General features: G+C 36.6%; 1 long non-coding RNA gene across 1 annotated transcript; it reads right to left on the bottom strand.

Annotated features, from left to right (window-relative positions):
* Positions 1-697: 697 nt before the first annotated feature.
* LOC143676111 (uncharacterized) lies at positions 698-21,644 on the bottom strand. Its single transcript, XR_013171825.1, has 3 exons — positions 21,188-21,644; positions 2,077-2,131; positions 698-905 (listed from the first exon to the last, which is right to left on the bottom strand). It is a non-coding gene; the product is annotated as an uncharacterized LOC143676111 (long non-coding RNA).
* Between the last annotated feature and the right edge of the window lie 4,631 nt (positions 21,645-26,275).

Below are 26,275 nucleotides of genomic sequence, written 5' to 3'. Positions count from 1 at the left end.
CTGGCTACCTGGTTAATGACAACATCAATGCAGTTACAACAGCAAGCATCTTTAAACTTCGAATTTCCAATTGACAAAGTTGCTACTCAATCCCCAATTTGTGTCTTGTGAGATTGAATCTCATGAGGGATGAGTTCACACCCTCAGGGTGACACAGCAGGAGAGAATGGACCTGGGCTGGGCTCTCTCCCTGTACTGAGTTCCAGGACCTCAGCCATGATCCCAGGATTCATTGACAGAGGCCTGAGGAAGGCAGCTCTTGTGTGATTTTTTCAAGAGGCCTCAAAAACCACAACAACCCATAAAGAAAAGCAAAGGTGTATGTTGCTATTCAGCACTATAACATCTGTGATTAAAATAAAAATTAATCATAATTCTTTGCAAAATATTTTCTATTGCAAAAAAATGGAACACTACCCAACTAATTTTCTATGACACATGTATGCTAAAACTAAAACCAGAAAAAGCCAATAAAACAAAATAGAAGAACATACCAATGTATCCTAAGAATAGGGAACAATATTCTCAACAAAACATTAGATTAAAAAATTTAGTAAGATATAAAATAATTTTGAGCTATTGATGAATGCCATTTGCCCAGAAATGAGTGGTTGATTTGTCATGTATTCATCAATTAATATAATGCTTTTAATGAATGGAAGGCAAAACAAAATCACATGATCATCTACTGAGACAGGATATATATGATAATGAAACCAACAGTCATTCTGTGATAAAAATACTCAACAAACCAAGAATAGAAGAAAATTATTTAGATTGGCAAAAAAGGAAAAAAAAACTGACAATTAACATCTTTCTTAATGCTGGAAGACATAATGCTTTTTTCCCAAGATGAACAGAAAGAGATGGTATGTCAGTCCTGGTCACTTCTAGTTGACATTGTTCTAAAGGTTTAGGGAAGAAAAGGGGAAGAAAAAGAAATAACATGAACACGTATTGAAAAGGAAGAAGTTAAATGATCTTGTTGCAAAGTGCATGTAAGCTTTTAAGAAAATCCTCAGGAATCCAAAATATCTGTTGGAACTAATAAACGACTTCAACAAGTTTTCAGAAATCACGTTAAATGAATCAGTTTATTTCCATACACTCCCTATGAACATTATAAAATTTAAATTAAGATATTTCTATTCAAAATAGCACCAGAATAGAACAATAAATACTAAGGAATACATTTAATAAAATAGTCTTAATTTATACTCTGAAATATATAGAACATTGCGTTCTTGCCATGTTCCTCATCTTTGAGGGAAAGATTTTGTTCTTTCACCATTAAGTAGGATATCACTGTGCTTTTTATATATACCCTTTATCATGTTAAGGATGCTTCTTTATCTTCTATTCTGTTACTCAAGGGAAGAAGCATCATGAATTACCCTTAATACTATTCATTCTCCATGAAATTAAAGTGCAGGTCCCATTATTTTATCCTTTTCATATATGGTGAATTAGTTTATTTCTTTCCATTCTTGCCACCTATAGCCATGTTCAAGCTATTTCATTTCACAGAGTACCCTGGTCTGTCTGAAAACTGTTTTCTAATGGACTACAAGTTAGGAATCTCCACTCCATTCACTTCCTTCTCTTAACTAAAGCAAAGTGGCTTTCTACTTCTTAAATTTCACTCTCTATACACTGTATTATGCTCTGACAATTAAATTCAAATGGACACACACTCAGAATACCTACTAGTACAAAAAAGGTGAAAGAAACCTTGAAATCCCAAACTAATTTTACTTGAATATTGCTGTACCCTTGGCAGCATTTGGGACTACTGAAAAATAAATTACATATGCAGGATTTGTTGAAAAATTATGTATTACTATTACAGGTAAATTTAAATGCATTTACTGAGATCAATTATTTTACAGCTTTTGTGAAATACATGGTATGATCATTACCCCAATATTGCAATGACATTACCTTGGTAATTTTATTAAGATATATTGACACACCATACATATGATTCAATTAATTTTAGAGCATTTCTAAGTTTATAACATTTTCATTACTCAAGATGAGAAATAAGAATAAAACATAAAACACAAATCTCCATACCTCTTATATATCCACATTGTTGACTTACAGTATAAATATGGAACTTCTGTTACTGCTGTTGAAAGAATATTGAAATATTACTGGTAAGCCTAGTCCAGAGTTTGCATAATGCAACCACCTCTATTATTAACTCCTTATAATAGTGTCTGTCATTTGTTCTAGTTCATGAAAGAACTTTTAGATAAGTTTTATATTTATTCACAAGTCACAGCCATATGATTTGCCATGTTAAACATTCCCATGTTTTAACATCCAACTTTCTTTCCAGTATTACATACAACTCTGAACTTCCTCTTTGGCCACACACACACACCATTCAGTATCGTTAATTTTTCTCACAATAATGTGCTACCATAACCTCTATCCATTTCTAAACATTTAAATTCAATCTAGTTAAACATATTACACATACTGAACAACTGTTCCCAAGCCTTTAGCCTCTTTCTACATCCTAGCAACCTATCTATATTTTATATTTATGAGTTTACATATTATAGTAGGTTCCTATCAGTGAGATCATAAAATAGTTGTGTTTTTGTGCCTGGTTTATCTCACTTAACATAATGTCCTCAAGGTTCATCCACGTTGTCTCATGATTAAGGACTTCATTTCTACTTATTGCTGAATGATATTCAATCATATATATGTATTATATATTGTTTTTCCGTTCAGCTGTTGATGTACATTTGGGCTGTTTCCAACTTTTGGAATAATGCTACTATTACATCAATGTGCAAATGTGTATTTATATCCCTTATTTCAGATCTCCTGGATAGATCCCAAGTAGTAGAATTGCCAGATAGAAAGGACTCTTATGTAAGACAACTTATATTCCTGAACAATCAACAAACCAAACTCCATGGTGGGAGTAGAATTCCACTAGCAGTCAATAATTGTTCCTATATCACCACATCCTCTCCACCACTTGTAATGTCCTGTTTGCTTATTCATAGCCATCCTAGTTGGTATGAGATGCCATCTTATTGTGGTTTTGATTTGCATTTTATTAATTACCAATGAAGATGAGCATATTTTCACATGCTATTTAGTCATCTGTATTTCCTCTTTGGAAAAATATCTACTCATTTCTTTTGCCCATTTATTAATTTGATTGTCCAACAAGTTGCAGGATATTGTTGAATATTCTGATATCAAACCTTTATCAGATATATGGCTTCCAAATATTTTCTCTCATTATGCCTGTTGTCTTTTCAAGTCTTTCGACAAACTCTTCTTAAGCACTAAACCAGACAAGGACATCCCTTCTTACAACTGCTAGTAAGCATTGTGCGAGAAGTTCTACCTGGGGAACTGAAGCATGAAAAGTAAATAAAGGGCATAAAAATTGGAAAGCAACATCTAAAACTGTCAATATTTTCACGTCATGTTCCTATATTTAGAAAGTCCATAAAACAGCAACAAAGCTACATGAGCTAATAAAAGTGTTCAGCAAAGTGGCAGAGTACAGAGCAACATGCAAAATTCAATGGTGTTTCTATAAACAAGTAATGAGCTCTCTGAGGAATTTATCAAAGGAAAAACATATATTCATAAAAGCAATGAAAATAATTAAATATCAAGGCATAAACTTAACTGAGGATGTAAACGATGTCTACACATGGAAAATGACATCATTGTAAAAGAAATCATGGAATTCCAAAATAAATGGAAAGATATCTCATGTCCATGGATTGGAGGGCCAAATGTTGTTAAGATATCAAGTATACCACAACTTATCTATAGATTCAGTGCAATACCAAAAAAAACATTCCATTAGACTATTTTGCAGAAATTCAAAATCTAATTATCAGTTTTATTTAGAAGGGTAATTGGACCTCAAATAGCCAAAAAAATTCTTGAAAAAGAATAAGAAAGTGTGAAGTCTCACACTTAGTGACCTTAGAGCATATTACGAAGCCACAGTGCTCAAAACAGCACAACACCAGTCTAAATATAGATCTATTGATCAATGGAATAAAATTGAGAGTTCAGAAATAAAACCTGATTTCTATGGTAAATTGATTTTTGAAAGGACTCCCAAGTCCACTCAAGTGGGACAGAACACTGTCTGTCCATAAATAGTGTTGGGAGGACTGGATATCCATAACAAAAGAATGAAAGAAGGCCCATAAGTCACAACCTATACAAAAATGAACTCAAACTGGATGTAAATATCCTAAATATAAAATCAGTACTATAAAAAATCTGGATGAAAATTAAGAAAATATCATCAAGATCTAGTGATATGTGATATTTTCTTAAACTTTATACTGAAAGCACAAGAAACAAAAGAACAAACATATAAATGGGAACTTTTTCATAACCAAATACTTCAGTGACCAATTGAATTTTGACAAGGATTCCTCATACACACAATTGAGAAAGAATAGTCTCTTCAACAAATTGTTTTGAAAAATTAGATATCCAAATGTACAAGAATGAAGGAGAATGCCTATTCCTACCATATAGAAAAATTAATTCACAAAGGACTATAGATATAAATATAAGAATCTGATGTGTAAAATCATCGAAGAAAATGTAAGGAAATATCTTCAACATCTTATATTAAGCAGTAGTCTCTATGACTACAAAATGAAAGCATAGATAAGTAATGAAAAATAAATGCATGGCATCTCATCAAAATTAATACATATATATTCATCAAAGCACTTTAACATGGAAGTGAGATGACAGCCTAGTTAATAGGAAAATTTTTGAAACCACATGTCTTCTAAGGATTCAATAACCACAGTCTATTAAGAAATCCTCCCACTCAATAATAAACATAAAATAACACAATTTCCATATAGACAAAAGACTTGAATAGACATTTCTATCAAGAAGATATATAAATGGTCATAAAGCATATGGAAAGATGATAAACATCATTATCCATTAGGGAAAGGTGAACAAAGACACAATGAGATGTAATTTCACACCCATAAGACTGGCTTTAAAAAAATAGAATATTACAAGTGTTGGAGAATATGTAGGCAAATCAGAATATGCATTCATTCTTCACAGCTAAAGGAAAATGCCATGCCACTTGAAGACAATTTAGTAGTTCCCAATAAAGGAAGTATAGAATTATGATATGACTCAGCAATTCCACTACTTGATTTACAAATAAAACCAGTGAAAGCTGGAGCTCAAATAGATATTTACACACTGATGTTCATAGTAGAATTATTCACAATTTCCAAAAGATGGAAGCCATCCCTGTGTATGTCAAATGATGAATGGATCAAATATATGTCATATATACATATAAGAGCATATTGCCCAGCATTAGAAAGGAAAACGTTCTGGTACATAGGCAAACCTTGAAAACAACATGTTGACTGAAATAAGCCACAAAGAAAAGGGCAAATATTTTATGATCTCAATGATATAAAACAATTAAGCAAACTCATAAAACCAGAATCTAGAATATAGGTTACTAGGAGATGGATTGGGGATAGGAATAGCAAGTTAAGTCTTAAGTAGTACATGATTCCTATCCAGAATAATGGAAGCACTTTGATAATGGATGGTATTACAGCATAATAGATGATATTAACAACATTGATATTTTACACACACACACACACACACACACACATATATATATATATGAATATGCTTAAATGGTGAAATGGTAGAAATAGATATGTTAATAATATTTTTTAAAAGAAATCCATGGAACTACCCTATATGAATGGTGAATCCTAATTAAAACATAGGCTTTATTTAATAGGATAATAATAAATATGAGCTGTCATTAAATGCCACAAATGTTCCCAACAATGAATGTTGTTGGTGTATGGGAATCTTGCATTTTATGAATTACTGTTCTTTAATCCCATATCATCTTTAATAAAGAACTATAGAATAAATAAAATGAATCAGCAACAAAGTGTATTGTCTAAAATTGCATAATTAATAGAGTTGAGTTAATGTATTATACGAGTATATTTCTGAGTCTCATCATTACAAATTTAGAGTGAATATTTTTTAAAAAGAATGGAAAGAACTTTTTCAATCTCCCTGTATTAGCTAGGGTTCTCTAGAAAAACAGAATCGGCAGGAAATACCCATAGATATAAAATTTATAAAAGTGTCTCACATAACTGTGAGAATGTAGACTCCAAAATCCGTAGTGCAGGCTGTGAAGCTGATGACTCCAGTGAATGGTTTGGATGAACACCACAGGAAAGCCTTGTTGGCTGAAACAGGAAGAGGAACTATCTCTTCTGAATCCTCCTTAAAAGCCTTCCAGTGATTAGATTAAGCATCAATCATTGCAGAAAACACTTCTCTTGACTGAATACAAATGCAATCAAGTGTGGATGCAGCCGACGTGATCATGATTTAATTCTATGTAATGTCCTCATAGCAACAGACAGGCCAGGACTTGCCCAACCTGAAAAATGGGCACCACTACCTGGCCAAGTTGGTACATGAACTTGACCATGAGAGTCCGCTCCTTGTCAACTTGGCAGCTCTACACATTGCCTTAAAACATACTTAATCTCTAAGTACAAAACAATAAAAGACACATTTTTTCCCTTACTTAACAATACTCGTCTCTCCTATGTACAACTGGAAACACACTTAAATACTGTAACATGAGCAAAACTGCAGTACAGTCCTCATTTCTGTAACTGCTCATGTGGTCGTTGTTCATATTTATCGCTACCTTCTTCCACTACCAGTTCCATGTTCCTTTTACCCTCAGTGAGCACTTCATCTGGCCATGTTTCTTTGCATTGTGGGGTGACCCAAATCTTAATTCCTGAAGTTTCAGATCCATTGATAGTCCTGTTTGAATTAGGTTCTTACACTTTTCCATTGATTTTAATCACAGGGAAGTAGTACTAAAAGATGCCCTAGGGGATCTCCTATATTCCAGGAAAACACTTCTTTCTCTCCATTGTATAGTTGCAGTCCTATTTTCCCTTGATAGTTAGGGTCAACCACCCCAGCAAGTAATGTAGGCCCCTTCTTGGCTTGCTGATCCAGGGGCATGAGTAGCCCAAACTGACCAGGTGGCAGACTTAGATTTCAGTTAAGTGGAATCACTGTTGTTTCCTGCTGGGTTCACTCCCTCTTCTGGAACTAAAACTTGTAGACCAGCAGAGCTCAGGGTCACAGGGACAGGAAGAAAATATTTTTCTAGTGGGTTACCAGGGGTAATAGTGAGTGGTACCACTCCTCGTACCACCCCTTGGTCCCTGGACCAATGGATCCTGGCTATGGTCAAAACAGTACCATGCAGTGGATGCTGATTCAGAGCATACATAGCCTCCTGGAGAACATCAACCCAGCCCTGGAAGGTATTACCACCTAATTGGCACTATAACTGAGTTTACAAAAGGTCATTACACTTTTCTATCAATTAGGCTCCCTTTAATGATCGGGAACATGATAAGACCAAAAAATCCCATGAGCATGTGCCCATTTCCCACACTTCATTTGTTGTGAAGTGTTGTCCTTGATCAGAAGCAATGTTTTGAGGAATGCCATGATAATGGAAAAGGCATTCTGTTAGTTCATGGATGATAGTTTTGACAGAAACATTGCATGCAGGAAAAGTAAACACATATGCACAGTATGTGTCTATTAGAGTTAGAACAAATTGCTGCACCTTCTATGAAGGGAGGGGCCCAATGTAATCAACCTGCCACCATGTAACTGACTGGTCACTTCAGGGAATGGTGCCTTATCGGGGCTGAATGTGGGTCACTTCTGTTGACAAATTGGGCACTCAACAGTGGCTGTAGCCAGCTCAGCCTTGGTGAGTGGAAGTCCATTTTGCTGAGCCTATGCATAACCTCCACCCCTACCACCATGATCACTTTGTTCGTGAGCCCATTGGGAAATGACAGGAGTTGTTGGTGAAAGAGGCTGGCTGACAAGTATCCACAGAATGGGTCATCTTATGCACTTCTTCCTCTGCTGAAGTCACCTTCCGGTGCACATATACATGGGACACAAATATCTTTATGTTTTAGCTCATTCAGACAGATCTATTCACAGACCTCTTCCCAGACCTCTTTGTCACCAATTTTCCAATTATGGTTTTTCCAAGTCCCTGACCACTTGGTCAAACCATTAGCAACCGCCCATGAGTTGGTGTGGAAACACACCTGTGACCGGTTTTCCTTTCAAGCAAAATCAACAACCAGGTGCACTGCTCAAAGTTCTGCCAACTGGGAGGATTTCCCCTCACCACTGTCCTTCAAGGACCCCCAGAAATAGTTGAGGTGTGCATCTGTCCATTTTGAATGGTAGCTGAAAAATCATGCAGAACCATCTGCAAACTAGGCCAGAGTTTTCTCTTCCTCACTCAATTCACTGTAAGGAACTCCCCAAGATGACGTAACTCTGGTCTGGGAAAGAGAAGGAAATATTGCAATTGTACAGATCATGGACATTTAGGTTACTTCCTCCTGTAACTTACTTGTGCCTTCGGGACCTTCTCTGGCCCTATCTCGTATATACCATTTCCATTATATTATTGAGTGCTGCTGCACACAGCCATCTTTTTGGCTTGGTGGGTCAGAGAACACTCAGCTCATGATAGACAGCTCAGGTCTCATGGTAACTTGGTGGCCCATGTTAAAGCATTCAGTCTCCAAAGGCCAGTAGAAGGTCAAAGGCTGTTTCTCAAAAAGAGAGTAGTTATCTGCTGCAGATGGTATGGCTTTGCTCCAAAATCCTAAGGGTCTGCATTATGATTCTCCTATAAGTGCCTGCCCACGGTTTCAGACAGCATCTCTACTTGCCACTGACATTTCCAGCACCATTAGATCTGCTGGATCATATGGTCCAAGTGGTGGAACAGCTTATAAGTTAGCTTGGACCTGTCCCAGATCCTCTTCTTGTTCAATTCCCCACTCAAAATTGGGAGCTTTTCTTGTCACTTGATAAATGAGCCAGAGTAGCACACCAAAATGAGGAATATGTTGTGGCCAAAATCCAAAAAGAACAACTAGAGGTTGTGCCTCTTTTTGATTTTAAGAGGGACCAGATGCAGCAACTTATCACTTACCTTAGAAGGGATATCTCAACATGCCCCACCCCATCAGATACTTTGAAATTTCACTGAGGTGGAAATCCCCAGTATTTTTGTTCAATTTATCTCTCATCTTCTGACACAAAAATGCCTTTCCAATAAATTAAGAGTAGTTGCTACTTCTTGCTCATTAGATCCAATCAACATGATAGCATCAATATAATGGATCAGTGTGATCATTTCTCCCTCCCTCCTGGGAGGGAGAAATGATCAAGCTCCCTGAGGACAAGATAATGATGAAGGGTTGGAGAATTTATATACCCCTGAGGCAGGACAGTGAAAGTATATTGCTGACTTTGACAGTTGAAACAAGCTGTTTCTGATGGCCTTTAATAACAGTTATTGAGAAAAAGACATTTATCAGATCAATAGCTGCATACCAGGTACCAGGGATGTACTGATTTGCTCAAACGATATTACTGCATCTGGTACAGCAGCTGCAATTGGAGTTATCACTTGGTTAAACTTAGAATAATGCAATGCCATCTTCCAAGACTCATCTATTTTCCACATAGGCCAAATAGGATAGTTGAATGGGAATGTGGTGGGAATAACCAACCCTGCAGTCTTCAAATCTTTAAGAGTGGCAGCAAACCCTGCAATCCCTCCAGGAATCTGGTATTGCTTCAGATTTACTATTTTACTAGGTAGGGGCAAATTTTAGTGGCTTCCACCTGGCCTTTCTCAGCATAATACCCCTCACTCCAAGATTTAGAGAACTAATGTAGGGATTCTGCCAGTTGCTCTGTATGTCTGTTCCAGTTATCCATTCTGTAACTGGGGAAATAACTATAGAATGGTTCCAGGGCCCCACTGAACCCACTGTGAGACAGGTCTGAGCTAAAACTCCATCGATCACCTGACCTCTCTAAGACCTCACTCTGATTTATGGCCCATAGTGACATTTTAGGTCCCATGGAATTAATGTGACTTCTGAACCAGTGTCTAATAATCTCTAAAATACATGATCATTTCCTTTCCCCTAATGAAAAGTTACCCTGATAGAACCCCATTGGTCTCCTTGGGGAAGGCTTGAAGGAAGATTAACAGTACAAATTTGTGACAGTATAACAGGGTCCTCTCCCTAAGGGACCTGGCCTCCTGCTCATTCAAAGGGCTCTGGGTCTGTACAATGTCTCAAGTCTGGAAATTGATTAAGGGGCTGCGACTCTCTGTTTTTGTAATACGAGTTACAGTTCTGTTCATTTCAGCTATACATCTTTTGTTTATACAGATCAAGCAAGAATTTAGTGGACTGTCCATCTATTGTACTTCAATGTACCCCATGATTTACTAGCTAATGCCACAAGTCTCCGTGAGTCAGATTATTTACACTCCTGCTTTGAGACTGCTGTCTATTATAATGGCCACGTCCACCTTGTCTTTGGCAATTAAGTGCTCCACCTGGCTTCTGCCAACTTGGAATCCAGCCAACCCCACTGTATTTAAGGATCATAGCTCAGTGACAGTTCCCATAGTAATATCTGACCTACAGAGAAGTGCAACTACACAGCTCTTCAGTGATGATGGTGACAGTCTCACAAATTTATTTCTGAAAGTTCTGGTAAAAGGTGCCTCCTCTGGATATTCATGGAGTGTAAGAGCAGGCTTTGCATGATAAATCCACTCTAACATTGCATTCTCTCTAAGCCTCTGGATCCCTTCACCTATATTATACCAGGACAGTTCTGCATTTCAACCTCAGGTAATGTCAGCCACCTTTTTACTCATGTTTCAGCCAACCATCCAAACAAACTTTACCCCCAAGCTATAACATGAATGCAGAATCTCTGCTTAGTGGGTCCATATAAATGAATACAGTAATACAGCTTGATCCAGCTTTATATTCCTCCCACCATTATCATTATCCCACAACCTTAAAATCCATTGTAACACATATTACCTTGATTTTTGTCTGAATAAATTGAAAAACTCATGCAATTCATTTGGACTATAGTGTACCTCCATGATTACTCACTCTAGGGCTAATCCTTTAAGGTGAACCTAGGGTGGACAACTCCTCAGGGCAGACTGTAGGTGCGGCAGCTATGTCCTCAGGTCAGAGCATTACAGGGATTTCTAGAGAAGTCACAGCATGACCTAGGGTTTCAACCTCTCTGCCAACATCATTATCAATTCATATATCACCATCCCATTTTTCAGGGTCCCTCTCTTTTCCAATCAATGCCTTCACTTTAATGGCAGACACAGTGCAAGACTGAGATTTCAGTTTAAGTTTTAAAGCTGCCACTTTAACAATAATATTGTGAGCCTGATTTTTAAGAATATTAAAGGGAGTCCCACTGGTTGAAGTGAAGACTGATGGAGAGGTTTGGAGGAGAGTGTTAAAAGGAAGAGGACCAGTAAATGTAACTAAATGTTTAAAAACAGAGAAAAATAACATGTGACATATGAAAGCCAAAGGATAAAATAGTCAAAGTAAGTGCTGCCTTCACATTAATAGTATTTAATGTTGGTTGATTAAACTCCTCAATCAAAATATGCAAACTGATAGAATAGATTAAAAATATGGTACACTTATATGCTGACAACAAGAAAGTAAGACACAAGGATAAAAAGTTATTCCATGTCAGCAGTATCCAAAATAAATGCTGGGAAACTATGCTAATATTGTGTAAAATAGAATGTACATGCTGAAAAATGTTAGAAGTAATGAAGAAGTTCATTTTATATTGCTGCAAAGGGCAATCCACCAAGAAGAAATAACAATCCATAATCATTATGCATCTAACCAGGGGCCCTAAATTTAGGAGGCAAACCCTTGGAAAACTGGTGGGGGAATTATAAGTATTTACAATAAAAGTTGTAAATGTCAATCCAACTCTCAAACCAATAGGTAGAATATATAGCCAGATAATGAACAAGAAAACAGAAAAATTGATTAAAATGGTAAATGAGCTTGATTTTGTAGTACGATTCAGAACAATGAATGTCCAACAGGATGATATACAAACTTCTCCAGTGCTCATGGATCATTCTGTAGGATCGAACATATGCTGGTTTGCAAAAAAGTTCCTAATACATTTTAAAAGATTGAAATTATACAAAGCAATTTCTATGCTCATAAAGGAACAAAGCCAGAAGTCAATGACACGGAGAGGATCGGAAAATGCACAAATTTATGGAGTATGAACCACAAACTTTTAAACAATTTGTGATGAAAGAAAATATTGCAAGATAAGTCTGTAAATATCATGATATCTTGAAAATGAGAACACAATGCATCATAACTGATGTGATGATGTGAAGGCACTGCTGAGAGATAAATTTATAACCCTAAGTACATGTATTTAAGAAATGCTAAAATCAAAGCCCTAGTGAGCACCTGGAGAAACTAGAGAAAGAACAACAAGCTAATTCAAAGCAACAGAAGAATGGAATAATAAAGATTAGAGCAGAAACAAACGAAATTGAGAAGTAAAAAATGAGAGAGAGAATGGGCAAAACAAAAACTTGGTTTTGTGAGAAGACTTACAAAATGGGCAAATCCTATGATTCACTAGCAAAGCAAAAAAAAAAAGAGGGAAGATGTAAATAAGGAAAATCAGAGTTGAAAGGAGGAACATTATTACAAACCACAATGTAATATAAACATTCAGAAAGTCTGTGAAGAAGTGTACAGAAACAGACAATTTAGATGAAAGGGACAATTTTCTAGAATCACAGAACAAGGTAAACTGACTCAAGAAGTAATAGGAGACCTCAACAAACCATTCACAAGCAAAGAGATCAAAAGAGTCAACAAAGTCTTCCAATATAGAATAGTCCAGGACAGATGGCCTCAGAGGATAATGCTACGAATCATCCAGGAAGAGTTGATGCCAAATCAGCTAAAACTCTTCCAAAAATTCAAGAGAATGGAATGCTTTATAGCCCATTCTATAAACCAACCTCACTGTGATGTCAAAGCCAGATAGATAATTCAAGAAAGGAAAATTTTATACCAATTTCTCAAACGAATGTAGATGCAAATATCTTCAAGAGTAAACTTCCTCATCAAATCCACTTGCTCATTAAAATGTTTTCACCATGATCAAGTGGGTTTTATCCCAGTATGCAGAGGTTATTTGATACAAAAAAATCAATTAATGCAATAAACTAAATTAATAAATCAAAAGAGAACTTCAGGATCTTCACAATTGATGCTGAAAATGATCTGACAAAACCCGACACCCTTTCTTTATGAATTCACTTCAAAAATAGATATAGAAGGAATCGTGCCCCAAACAATAAAGGACATATATGGAAAATGGACAGCTAACATCATATTCAATGTTAAATGATTGGAAACTTTCCTATTAAGATTTGGATCAAGACAAGTATTCCCAAAGTTCCTTAGCATTGTGCTAGGAATCTACTAGAGAAATTAGGCAAACAAAGAAATAAAAAACATCCAAATCAGAAGAAGAATGTAAAATGATCACTATTCGCTAATGATAGTATCTTAAACCTAGAAAGTCTGGATAAATTCATAAAAAAACAAACGAACTACTGGAGTGAAAAAATGAAGTCAGCAAAGTGGCTGGCTGCCTACTTATATTCATTAGTAAGGAGCAATCTAAGTAGGAAATCATGTGGAAAAACCCATATACAACAGCAAGTAAAACCATCAAATATCAGGGAAAATATACAAGTATGTAAAGGACATGTATTCAGAAAACCATGAAATAGTCTTAAAAGGAACCAAATTCCAAAATAAATGGAAGGACATTCAATTTCATTAATTGGAATGCTAAGTATTTATAAGATGTTAATTCTACCTAAATTGAATTACAAACTCAATGCAATCCTAATCTACTGTACAGAATTGGAAAAGCCAATTACCAAATATATTTGGAAGTACAGGGGCCATGAAGAGCCCAAAACATCTTGAAAAAGAGAAATGAAGATGAAGGAACAATGGTACAATCAGCATGTTATTGGGATAGGATAGACATAATGACCAGTGGAATTGAACTGAAAGTTCAGATATGGACACTCGCAACTATGACCAGTTGACTTTTGATAAGGCTGCCAAGTCCATCCTACTGAGACCAAGTCAACTCTTCAGGCAACAATGTTGGAAGAACTGAATATCTGTATCTAAAAGAGTGAATCAGGGCCCCTAACTCATACTTTCCATAAAAATTAATATAAAATAGACCAATGACAAAACATAAAACACAGAACCATGAAAAAAATTCTAGAGGAAATATGAAGTAAGCATCTTAAATATCTTGTAGTAATTGATGGCTTTATAGACTTTATTACCAAATCATGAGTAATGAAAGAAATAATGGTTAAATATGACCTCCTCAATTATAAATATTCTTCAACATGAAAGGACTTCATTAGGATGGTGAAAAGGTAGCCTATAAAACGTAAGAAAATAATTTGAAATGGCATGTGTTATTTGGAAGCTATTATGTACCCCAGAAAAGGCGCTATTCTTTTAATCCATTCTTGTGGGAAGAGCTTATTGTGGGTGTAATATGTTGGTTAATTTATTTAAACTGAGATGAGACACATCCCATTAAACATAGGTCTTAATCCTTTTACTGTAGTTCTTTATGAAAGAATAAGGTACAGAAAAAGCTTAGAGAGCTTAGAGAGACAATTCCTGGATAAGCTAAGAGAGGGTCACAGAATCTCAGAGAGAAAGCCACTGAAAGCAGAAGCTGAAAGCACTGGAACACATGGAACCCATATGATTGCTGATAGAGGTGTGCCAGATCCCACTGGCCTTTTTTCAGAGTCCAGGCATCATCTTATTGATTCCTTAATATTTTCATGGATTAAGAACTGTAAGTTGTAAATTAATAAATCACTATTTCTGGTATATTACACTCCAGCAGCTGTAGCAAACTGAAACACCACCTATCTGATAAGGGTTTAATATCCAGGACATATACAGATATACTGCAACTCAATGATTAAATGACAAACAAACCAATTTTTAAAATGGGCAAAAGACTTAAATAGGTATTTTACAAAAGTGTATTCAAATCGCTAAAAATTACATGGGAAGATGTTCAGCATCACTGACACTTAGCGAAACATAAATAAAACTAACAATGAGATATCATAACTCATTTACTAGAATGACCAAATTAAAAAAAAGACATAAAACAGAAAACTGCAAACATTGAAGAGGACATGGAGAAGCAGGATGACTTATTCACTATCCTTGGGAATATAGACTGTACAGCCACTGTGGAAGAGAGTTTAGAAGTTACTCAGGAAGCTAAAATATGTATAATGCAACATGATGCGGCAATCCCACTATTAGATATTTAACCAGAAGTACTGAAAATAGGGTCACAAACTGACATTTGCCCAACAATATTCATAGCAGCTTTACTAACAATTGCCAAAAGATGGAAACAATCCATCTGTCCATCAATTTATCAATGAATAAACAAAATGTGTTATAAAGTACAATTGAATACTGTTCATCTGTAAGGGTAAATAAAATATTTATGCATATGACAACATGGGTGAACCCTGATATTATGTTGAGTGAAGTCAGAGCGAAAAGGAAAAAATAAGTGAATAAAAAAGAATGGAGTTTGGAAATCCCCTACAAATAAGAGAAAGAAATAGAAAATATTTGTTGAAGGAGTGTAGATGTGGATTTCATCATGTGCCTTGTAGTTTTTAAGTGCAGATGCTAAGCGAAAACTTTTAGATAAGCTCACAGGCTCTTGAGAGACGCTTGATAGGCACAGAGGTGTCAGCACTTCAGGAACTTGCAGGGCTCATTAGTGATTGTACATTTGTTTGTTATTTTTATATACATTTTAATTTTGTTTAATAGCAAACTTAAATAATCATTGTATATATAACTGCCAAAGTCAGTGGAACCCAGAGATATTAATGCATAAGAGTAATGTGAAATTCAGAGGGGCAATCTTGCAACCTGGACTGCCATTAATTCCTAAAACTATAACAGATTTGTTCTACCTTAGGGAATTCTACCAGCTGCTCTCCTAAGCATGGATGTCTTCCTGTCTTTTCTTCACATGGTAGCTTTTTTTTTCATCCTGGGGTGTGAGTTATCAGAGAAGTTTCCATTTTATATAGGTCACTATTTACCTCTCTATTTTTCTCTAGAATGATGTCCTATTTCTCCTTTCCAGAAATTTAAAAAGCATGTCAGTGATTTATCTCTTTTCTCCTAGGTTGCTCAAAGCAAAATGCCATGAAATAATTGGATAAAAAGTGGAAATTTATTTGCTCATGGTTTTGAAGTCAGGAAAATGCAGAAATCAAGTAATAATCAAGGCAAAACTTCCTTCACAAAGACTGCTTGCCAGTAATCCTTGGATATTCTGACACATGACAAGACACATAGAAGCGTTTGCTGCTCTTTTCCAGGTTCTATTTCAGTATCTTTCTCCTGTGACTTTCACTCTTTCATATCTGAATTTATTCTACTTATAAACATCTCCAGTAAAAGGATTAAGACCTATCCTGGTTGAGGTGGGACACACCTTAACTGAAGTTACTGCATTCAAAGTCCTTACTTGTATTGGGTTCAATACAACAGAAATTGATTAATTTTCAGATCATGTTTCCTGAGATACCATTCCAAACCAGCACAGTCAGTGATGATGTGCACTAAGTTTTCTTAATTTCTTCTCAGGTTCCCAGAACAGAATTAAGCACTTTTCCCATGAGACTTGTCCTTGAACATATCCACCATAATCATAAAGATGATGGATAGTTGGATGAAGAAAGAATGTGGTTTGGGATGGATGAAGATCATGATGACTGATTTCTGGGCTAAGGCAACAGCTTCCACATCGTGTGGACTTCATTACTGACCAACTAAAGAATGAGAGAGGAGAAGGCTGGCCATGGGTGCAAGAATGATCCCACTTGAAAATCACCCAGCTTCACCTGCACTCTGATAGTGCTGGCTACAGTGAGTGACAGCTTCCAGGAATCGTGTTTTGATTCTGATGAATAAATAAAGAACACATCTCCACTGCAGCCAGAAACTGATTGAAACCTGAGGCAAAGAGTCTCTATTTACTGTTGCAGGTTCTGATGTTTCCCTGTGCTTTTACTTTTAAATATTTGGGGGGAGAAAATAGTTTGCAAACAGTTCCAAAAATAGCACACATATTTCCTGTGGAGACCTCATCTAGATTCCCATATTGTTAATAGCTTATGTTTCTATGACACAAGCCAATATCATATCATTAATAATAATAATAGCATCAACAATAATATGAAACAACATAATGCATTGAGTTAATAGATTTTCCATTCATGTCCTCTCTCTGTTCCAGTATCTAATCCAACACATCACGTGGTATTTAGTTATGTCATCAGGTTGTCTTCATTTTCTTGTATGAATTGTTCCCCTTCTTCTTTTGTTGATCTTGTGTTGACACTTTTTAAGAGAACTGAGGAGCTATTTTGTAGAATGTCCCTTAGTTGAGATTTTTCTGAAGGTTTCTCATGATTAGGGAGGAGGACTACCAGTACAGTGCCCTTCTCATAGTATCCTATCAGGGAATATATGCTATAGCTTTCTTTAACATGGTGCTAATGCAGTTGATTAGTCAGTTAAGATGGTATCTGTCAGTGTTCTCCATTATGAAGTTACCATTTTTCCGTTTTCATTTTATATTCTTTGGAATTAAGACAGTCAGTCCAGTCAACACAGAAGGGATCGAATTGACACTTTCATGTCAAATGTATTCTTGTTATTTAAATACAACTCAACACTATGTTATTAATTCTTCATCAATTCAACAGTATTTATGTTTAAATATTCAGCCTCAATTAATTGTACTAATCACTTATCCTTTCATCTTCCACTTTCCACCAAGGATCCAGTTCATATTACTTTAAAATAAGTCCTGGGTAATGGTGGCTCGATGGCAGAGTTCTCACCTGCCATGCCAGAGACATGGGTTTGTTTCTGGTGCCTGCCTATGAAAAAAAAAATTCTTTCCTGTAGGTGTAGGACAGCTGGTAAACAATCCAGTGTCTCTCTTTTTTTTATATGCCTTCTATTAAAATACTTTTGTCTCTACAAAAGTATTTTGATGTTTCATTTCATGGGTACAAAATTTTAGCCTAACACTAATTTCCCATCAGATTTTGGAATTCTCAATCACTGTATCTACCTATGAACTTCCATGCTAGGAAGTTTGATTTAAATACATTTTTGCAACCTGTTTAAAGTTAATCAATTTTCTCTTGAAGCTCATAAGTATTCCTATTTGATTTTCTTTCCCACAGTTTTGTACTGATAAATTTAAGAAAAGTTTTCTTCATACTCCAAAATCTATCTTGATTAGTAATTAGCATGGCTGTATATTAATATATTACCTCAATGACAAAATCAGGAAAAGCAGTTCCAGTGATGGAATGTATGCTCTCTTCTTAGGGCATCTAATTATATATGTTATCAAAATAAGTTTCTTCTCTATCAGGCATGGGAAAATAGAGGATATGGTTGCATTAAGGGACAGTCCTTGTCTGCATTATTATCATTCCTCCCTCTTGTAAGAATGCACACATTCAAATATCTGTTCAAGATACATAGGGAAGGAAGAAACAAACTTGTTTCTCTAGGGGGTTCCCATGAAGAATACCTCATCAAGGAGAAAGCCCTACAATTTCTGTGTCTCCTCATGTGCCTGGTGTCCTCATCCGAATCCTCAGGATTTCAGAAAGAGGCAAAGACTATAGTGCCAGCGTGTAACTCACTAAGGTTCTCCTTGATGGCAGGTGTCTTTTCCCAGGGGCATTTGCAAGAGGCAGTCACATGACCAGTGAATGCCTCACACACCCTGTCCTGCATCTGTGCTGTTTCTGGTTTCCCTACCAACAGATATTACTGCTGAAAATGGATGCATTAGCCTCTGAAAAAGAGGTTTCAATGGGTCATGTTTACATATTATTCTGTGACATCTAATATAACCCATCTCTTCAAGAGCTGATGGTCCACCTTTTGGGGTATATCCAAGAATAAATTCACCCTGCAGCTGATGAGTATGACCCCTGATAACACAGCTATGTATTACTAGGCAACAACACATAGTAAGGGAAAGTCATCCTGAGACCAAACACAAATTTCTCCTGCAGAGGGTATCAGCAGGGGGCGCTCAGGACCAACCAAGCACAGGGGACACCACCAAAAACAGGAAGTAAGTGTTTGCTGAGGAAGGAAGTAGGGTTTTTGCTTTGTTTTTTAAATTTATTTTTGGAGTCTCTTGACTGTTTTTCTGCTCTGCAAGGAAAGGTTATCTCCTGGGACTCCCTCCTTCATCCTGCCTTATGTCTTCTATATTTATTGTAATAAAAATAAGTGGTTTGATTTATTTCCAAAGAGTTAATTATGAGAAGGGGTATAACAATCTCTTTGCATTGGGGAAAACTGATGACATGACCTTAGCCAGGTGATCAAGGTCAATCCTAAGTGTGATAACCCTGTTTTTTGTGTGTACTCTTGACGTGATGAAATGACACTGTACCTATAGACAAAGACCCTACACTTTTCAAACAATTAATAGACTCAAGGGGGTCCTCTGCTTGTACCCAATATTACAAAATAGATGTTTCACATTTGTCCAATTTTCTCACTGTTTATAGTGGAAGGTAAAATTTATTAATAGGTCAATGTCAAATTAAAGATTTTTCTCCAAACTTTGAATGTTTCCTTTTTGTTGCAAATGAAGTCAAATTTTAATGTAGCTGTGCCTATATTTTGAAGGGCCATACCATTTTAGTTTGCCTCCTAATGCCATGCTCTGCCATATTCTTTTCCCTACTCCATAATTCCTCGTAAGGCTTGTGGATTATTTTGTATCCTACAAATTTTTCCCTCTGATAACCTGTGGACAGACAGACTTCACTGGGCATTTCATGCTGTTACAAAATGTAGAAATGGTATTTCTTGTTTACTAATGTCTAATGATGCTTAGCTTTGTCTTTTTACTATGAACTATGATAATTTTATGTACTTGACTGTAATTTAGCTGTATTCCAATCTGAATCACACCATTGCTTTGGATGCTAATTCTAGTCTCCTTATTTATACCTCATGCAACATTAAAATTATTGCTTGATTCTGACATTATAATTGCCTCTGTTTCTTTTTTTTTCCTTTATTATTCCCCTTCAATCTGAGACAATTTTCCTTCTAGTAGATAATTGCCTTTTACCATTTTCTTTAGTATGTGACTTCTGGAATTACACTTTCACTGGCTAATTTTCATTTATTTCCCCTGAACAAGTATTCAGCTAACACAACTTCTTCTTAATGAAATTATTCTTAGGACATATTCTCAAGTAACAGAATTATCAATATGCACTAATTTCTTGCCAGTCTTTAAAGACATCAGTCCATTTTCTGCTGCAAAAATTCATGACAAGAAGTTTTATTTCAATTCACGTCCTGACCTATCTGTAGACAATGTTCTTATGATTCCTTCAAAAATTGCTCTTTGAGTATGGTTGTAAGACATTTATTCTGTTGCACTGGGGTGATTTTATACCCCACTCTGACACTTCAACTTTCCTAGAGTTTTTTGAAATGGTGATCTGGTATGTTCAATTTTGGAAATGTTCTTAATTATTACAGACACAAATATTCTAGTTATATCATTTTCTCTCTTCTTTTTTTCTTTTTTTTTGCTCCCTTCTATTTTTTTTTTCTCTCTTATCTTTTTTCAATTTTCCTAACTGAAAACACTGCTCAGGTCAACCGGATACTCCCATGCTCTTTAATAATTACCTACCCATCCCTTCCTACAATTCATTATGGAAAAAAACATCAATCATATTTCATGCTGCAATATGTATTACACATAACGAATCAGAGCGTACCATGATGTTTACCAGCAAAGAATGCAAGAACCATGAAGTATCAGCTGGTTCTGTAAAATGTGGGTTTGGCACAGACATCCAGATTCCTCAACAGCTGCAGGAATACCAGTGACCATCCCACCAGCCCCAGTCACAGCTCAGAGCCCCTTCGCTGTGTAGCCAATGATGATTTTCAGTTCAACCCAATGTACTTCTGCTCCTTACCTGTGGAGAGGACAATGCGTAGCACAATGCTGTGTATAGACAAAAAGCCCCATGGTCTCTGTTCTTCCAGCCCCAAGAAAGGAGCTCTCCAGCGTCTCCACATCATTTGCTGAATCCCAGTGGAACAAACTGTGAAAACTCTCTAGATTGGCTCTCTTCCTGTCCTTTTCTCAAGGTAATATCAGTGTAGTCATAGACGTGGTAAATTCTTTGTGATTGGTGTTCTCAGTCTTCCTTTCCTGGAATCTTCAATGTCGAGTGTGATGTGCAGCTGGAAATGTACAGAATGGGTTGTGGGTGTCTCAGGGCTTATGTGGTCCCCTGAGAAGTCTCAGGATTCATGTCCACACACAGTGGGCATCCAGTGGTTTCCAAACTCAGGGAAAGTGGCAAAGAAATTTTGAGCATCCGATGTGAGGGTATTGGATATACATACACAGGCCCCATGAATGGGGCTCACCATTGCCAAGGACAATAACAAAACCATTCCTCCCTATTGTTGAGTCATCACAGAAGAGGACATATGGGTGAGGAAGTCAGTGGGACACTAGCCACCCTACAAGGTGTGCTCAGGGCTCATGTATAAGGAGGCCCAGACCTTGGGAAGGTGCAAGGGTGCTAGTAAGGAGCTTATTGTATCCCTTGTACATCTGTGGTTCCTATTCTGACCAAAATTTCTTCCAGATCTGCCAGTTCTGCAAGACTCTGGAACGTTACCTTGTTGCTGGGACTCAGAGTTCTCACTTTAATGTTATTGAACAGACTTCCAGGATCAGTGAGATACAACACACCTGGGGATATTAAGCAATGACACTGAGAGGGACAGGAGGCAAGGGCTCCTGAGAAATTTCAAATCTCTGGACAAGACTATGCCCTGGTTGTACCATCTGATCTCCTTGTTGAACAGAATGAGGGACAATGATTTTCCCAAAGAGTAAGATGAAGAAAGCATCCTTTCTCTAGGTCAATGTTTTTTTCCTGCGGGTTACTTTTAAAAATCAGTTATACATGTGTGGTTTTGTGAAAACAGACCTGTGAAACACATGCATATTTGATAATAAGAATGTAAGTAGGAGGTTTGCCTCCCACACCCGGGTACTCACACATCTGCATCCTTCCTGGTCTCTGGAAACTGACATTCACAGCAACCAGCATAGCATCCCAACCTGTGCTTATACCGGGACAGCAATGTCTCACTGCGCTGGTGTGTCCCACCCCATGGCCTGCATCCAGCCACACATCCATCCCACAAGCACAAGGCTTCACCTTTTAAAGAAAATCAATCAAAATATTTACATGTGATGAAAACAACAGAGGATAAACTAAATATATCATAATGCAGACAGATATAGGCCAGCCTAAAGACCAAAATAAAACAATGGAGGAGGCACAGAGGTTTGAACAACTAATCAAAGATATTCATATATTTCTACTAAATAAAATAAGTGGGATGGCTAATGGCATAAAGGAGATCAAGAAGACAGTAGAAGAGCATAAAGAAGAATTTGAAAGAATAAATAGAAAAATAGCAGGTATCACAGAGATTAAAGATTCTGTTGATCAAATAAGAAACCTACTAGAGACACACAACAGCATAAATAAGACAGTTTATAATTATTATTGTAATAAATGGTTATTTCTTAAAATAATCAGAATAAGGAGCATATCATCTTCATTTAAGTTCTGTACTCTGTTTAGATATATTCAACATTTTTACATTACCTTATATTCAGGTTTCATGAAAAACTCCCCTTAGCATTTCTCCAAGTTTAAGCATGCTGGAAATAAATTCTCTCATATTTTGCCTATCTCAGAAACTTCAATTTAAGAATTGAAACTTCAATTTCACTGAATGTAGAAATTTGGGTTGAATTATTTTTACTTCATCACTAAAGTTATTATGCCATTATTGTCTTGCCTCTATGGTTTTGGTTACAAACATATTGCAATTAGTTAGTTTCCTTGTCCTTCATTTGGAGTGCATCATCCAACACCTTCTAATGTCTTCAAGGATACCTCTTTGTTTTTCACAAGTTTTGGAATACTATTTTTTCTTTCTCTTGCTGTCTCTTCCTCTCTGCCTCTTTTCCTCCTCCCTGTGTTTGAATGTGTGTGCATGCATGTGTGTAAGTGTGTTTATCATAGTTGTGTTTATGAGATTCTTGAATCAATATGTCAATAAATTCATAACAATAGTGGCCAATATTCCTTCAAGTGTTTCTTCGTCCGTCCATTTTCCCCTTTTGTTATCCTATCAATAACTATATTAAACTGTGTGATATTGAATCAGTATTCTAGAATGTTAAATTCTCTTTTCCCCAGCTTTTTAGCCCTTTTTTTTTTCAAATGGGCACTGGGAATTAAACCCCGGTCTCCTGCAGGCAAATCAGAAATTTGTTTTTTTAATTTTGAGTAACTTATATTGGCTTAAGTTCACTACATATTTTGACAGATGCACTAAATACTTGGAGGAAACTATTTATTTTTCATTTAGGTTCTGCATTGGGTTTTTTGTATTGTTTGTGGACGAATCTCATTTTTAAAAAATAATTCCTATACTTCAATTTATACTGCTTAGTAACTTTACAATCAGTCTAACTTTTCCTTTAGGATTTTAAACAAATGAATGAGTTATATTAAATTCTTATTTTATCTTTTAGTTCCCATATTTTGGTTGTATATTAATCTCATTCTAAGAATATTTCCATTAAGACTGCAGTCTTGTTCTTTGATTTTTCCCAAATTATTTGTTAAATCTAAACATGTTATATAAAATACAGACTTTGATTTAATATTTTATTTTCTGTGCTAATAATTTATACATAAATCCTTTTTTCTTGTTTGAATGGTCTCACTCTGTACCTTCAATTAGATCCTTATTGCAGGGATTTGGCTGTGTCTTCTCAGAGCTGATTTTGGGTTTATTTTGGTCATGCTACCTTAAGTTGAAATTTTTCTGCATTCACTACCCAATAAGTTCATTTCCTATAATGATAACTTATTTCACTTTGTCTTGCTTGGGATCTAAAAATACTTTCCTCCTTGTTGAAACCTCTCCCAAATGAATTCAACCCTCATATTTATTAATCGTTTTCAATGTAGTTGAGGATATTGAACTAAGGGTGCATTCTCTGGTTGTGGAGTTTGGGCTGTGTTTTCCTTTTTGCAATTGTAAAGGAATTTTATGGAGAATGTAGACTTTGATTCTATGACTGCACATGGGTAAGAAAATGATGGGCGATGCTGGGTTTTCCTTGAATTGCAGGTCTTTGAACCTGTGGATGTCCAGGGTGGGGCACAGATGGCATTGTTTAGGGGAGATGCGGTGCGGTTCATGTGGTCTCTGAGCCTCTCGTGGGCAGTCTCCGGATTCACACTTGATTGCTTCTGGATGTTTTGGGGGTGGCAGTTTCCAAGGAGGTTTTTGTTGACATGGAATTAGCACATGCTATGCAGAAGTTTACATTCACTATTTAAAAAGAAAAATGCCAAAACCATTTGTGACTAAGAGTAAGAAGTCTGAAAGCTGAGGATGCCTCCGTGTATCCCTGACTGAGACACAGAAGTTACTGTGAGTTCAGTCAGATTTAATTCTCCCCTGCAAAGTGGCCTCCAGGGGACACGCAGGAACTGCAGTTCCAGGATCATGTTCAGAAAGAGACAGGACAGGGTGTCTTGCCATCTGGAGTTTCTTTTAAGTGTCTGTGCTTGTCCTTCTCTCCCAGTGAAGAATTGTTCTGAGCAGTAATAAATGTGTCTGAAGATTCATGGACAGTCTAGTAGGTGTAAGCACAGTGAGTAGCTTTGATGATGACAGATTCCATAGGAACCAACAGATATTCACCAACTACAACAGGCATATTGAGCACAACTGCAGCTCAGCCATCCAAGGCCAAGATGCCTGCCAAAGATAATTCCAGTTGCCACCTGCAACCATCAACCTGAATGCTCAGCATCAGAAATGACATGCTACGTGGGACTCACAGTGCATGGAGGACAGAAAGAGCCCAAGAAATTTGCTCCTTGAAGCGCCAGAAGGTTGAGTGCAGGGGGCTCAAGCCCAAGAGCCTGGAATATGGAGAGGCTCAAGAGGATACAGAACCAGGACAGATGCAGAGAAATGATAAAGGAGCTTCCAATCAGCACCTCAGGTTTCTCCTCATGGCTTCTCTCTTCTTTTTATAGGTAGGCCCAGGATATCCTGCTACATGGTTACAATAGAAGAGGTGTTCAGTGAGATTTCATTGAAGCATTTAGCTTTAGGCGATTTTGTTAATAAATAAAAATCTATTAAGTTAGGTGAATGAAACCATATGCAGAGAAGTTCATTCCCCTGAATTAATGTAACCAAATACCAAACTTGCATGAAGTATGTTAAATAGGGAGATGCAGTAAAATGTTAAAAATTAAATAATCACTTTGACCTTCAGCACAGCATTCTAGAAGGGATAAAATTTACTCAGCTTGTGAATTTGATTTTCCTACCTGCCCCTCCTCACACTGCACCTCTACTCATAGACTTTCTTAATGAATAATGCACCAGGGCCTCTCTTGGAACACGCCATATGCTTTTCTCCTTAATCCTGGATCCCACTATAAATTTTGGAGACTGTAGTGTTAGGTCTGAGTCCTTTGACCTCCTATTGCCGCTTCACCAACTTGCAATCAAGCTAGAGATGAATTTATTACCAAAATTTTAATTTAATCTCTAATTAATCTTACTGAATGGCCAGTTTGCAATATATTGCATTCAAGGGCTCTTCTTGATACGATAAGTTAGAAAGAGAAATTCAGAGATGAATAGATCTATGTAGGTTAGAGTTCAGGTGAGGGTCTGAGGGTCAGTGGCATTGACCTTGCCCTAGCTGCACAGGTGTGAGATGTAGGGGAAGGCAGTTTTTCCCTGGGAAATGATCTTGGTCAGAAGGGAGTGTACACACAGGTTTTTCTGCTTCCCATTGGAGATTATACCATTAATTAAATACATAATTAATATATGTAATAGCACTGACAACTTAATAAAATCGCACACATGAAGTTGCTATAGAAAAATGGAATCAACAATGTGGAGAAGGTACACCAACCATG

Source organism: Tamandua tetradactyla, chromosome 3 (assembly GCF_023851605.1).
Source record: "Tamandua tetradactyla isolate mTamTet1 chromosome 3, mTamTet1.pri, whole genome shotgun sequence".
Taxonomy (NCBI): Eukaryota; Metazoa; Chordata; class Mammalia; order Pilosa; family Myrmecophagidae; genus Tamandua; species Tamandua tetradactyla.
Note: the sequence above shows the minus strand (reverse complement) of the source record. Positions and strands in the feature narration are given on the sequence as shown.